At 48.1% G+C, this 2,003-nt stretch overlaps 1 pseudogene; it reads right to left on the bottom strand.

The window, feature by feature from the left end:
- Nucleotides 1-495: 495 nt before the first annotated feature.
- LOC116968395 lies at nt 496-802 on the bottom strand (annotated as a pseudogene).
- Nucleotides 803-2,003: the final 1,201 nt, after the last annotated feature.

Raw genomic sequence — 2,003 nt, 5'->3', positions numbered from 1 at the left:
TACCAGAGTCAAATTTTATTCGTGACAAGAAGTATGAACGGACAGAATTATGAATCTAACCATATATCACACCCACAAACTGTTGCCCCGCAACATTGATTACACTGCGAGTCGGGTCAGGTAGGCTCTGGTTACTAAAATGGGCGAGGAAAAATGCCCAGGATCCCCTCCGTAGCGTACTACACGTCAACCCATTGTATTTCGCAGGAGTAGCCCATCTTGCTCTGCTCTAAGATCTTTGACCCAGACTGTTCGACACCAGACCGGTGTTTTGACACCACTCCACAACAGTTCAACCGATCACCAATGTAACAAAATGTTCATTTACAGGAACACATTGACTGGTGCAGGATGCAATATAATTAATTGCAAATCTCATCGGCCCCAGTTAACCTATAACACATTATAATTCATCAGATCTCGTGGTCACTGCTCCCTCTGTGAGGTTGTGGGCGGCTCTTAGAAGAGCCTGTTTTGTGTTAAAATAAAAATTATTTAGCCGCCGACCCGTAGAGTGCGGCCCTGTCGTTTCAGAGCGTACACCACATCCATGGCAGTGGCCGTCTTGCGCTTGGCGTGCTCGGTGTAGGTGACCGCGTCCCTGATCATTCTCCAGGAAAACCTTCAACACCCCGCGGGTCCCCTCGTAGATTAGACCAGAGATCCGCTTGACCCCACCACGCCGAGCCAGGCGGCGGATAGCTGGCTTGGTGATGCCCTGGATGTTATCACGAAGCACTTTGCGGTGTCGCTTTGCTACGCCTTCGCCTAATCCTTTGCCTCCTTTCCCTTTGCCAGACATGATGCTGCTTCACTCGAGTCGCTGCTCAGTGACAAGCGGACTGGTGCTGTCTTCTTTTATACGCAGCGCCCCGACCTGCCGGGGATATGCAGAGAAAGTGGAAGGAGGGGAAAAGGCAGAATCAGAGTGACAGACAGAAAGAGGGACGTCTCTCATCTTCCAGCTACGCCCTCAGTTTTTTGCAACCGCCCATTTTGCAACAGGAAGACGCCCCACAGACCTAGATTTTGCCGATGACATTGTACTACTAGCAGAGTCAAGACAAATCCTTAAAGAGATATCAGCTCTGGAGGAAAATGCATCAAAGGTTGGATTAAAGATCAGCTGCCAGAAGGCAAAGACCATGCAGACTGGAGACCAGCAGCCAATAGACCAAATGATAATCAATGGGAACGTCACAAGATGTACCTTTCTTGGCAGCATAGAACCATAGAAAATAGGTGCAGGAGTAGGCCATTCGGCCCTTCGAGCCTGCACCGCCATTCCATATGATCATGGCTGATCATCCAACTCAGTATTTTGTACCTGCCTTCTCTCCATACCCCCTGATCCCTTTAGACACAAGGGCCACATCAAAAACCCTCTTAAATATAACCAATGACTGGCCTCAACTACCTTCTGTGGCAGAGAGTTCCAGAGATTCACCACTCTCTGTGTGAAAAATGTTTTTCTCATCTCAGTCCTAAATGAATTCCCCTCTATCCTTAAGGTGTGACCCCTTGTCCTGGACTTCGCCAACATCGGGAACAATCTTCCTGCATCTAGCCTGTCCAACCCCTTAAGAATTTTGTAAGTTTCTATAAGATCCCCCCTCAATCTTCTAAATTCTAGCGAGTACAAGCCGAGTCTATCCAGTCTTTCCTCATATGAAAGTCCTGACATCCCAGGAACCAGTCTGTTGATCCTTCTCTGCATTCCCTCTATGGCAAGAATGTCTTTCCTCAGATTTGGAGACCAAAACTGTACGCAATACTCCAGGTGTGGTCTCACCAAGATCCCGTACAACTGCAGTAGAACCTCCCTGCTCCGATACTCAAATCCTTCAGCTGTGAATGCTAACATACCATTCGCTTTCTTCACTGCCTGCTGCACCTCCATGCCTACTTTCAATGACTGGTGTACCATGACACCCAGGTCTCGTTGCATCTCCCCCTTTTCTAATCAGCCACCATTTAGATAATAGTCTACTTTCCTGTTTTTG

The sequence above is a fragment of the Amblyraja radiata genome, chromosome 45 (genome assembly GCF_010909765.2).
Source record: "Amblyraja radiata isolate CabotCenter1 chromosome 45, sAmbRad1.1.pri, whole genome shotgun sequence".
NCBI classification, from domain to species: domain Eukaryota; kingdom Metazoa; phylum Chordata; class Chondrichthyes; order Rajiformes; family Rajidae; genus Amblyraja; species Amblyraja radiata.
This window is presented reverse-complemented; position numbering and strand designations above follow the sequence as displayed.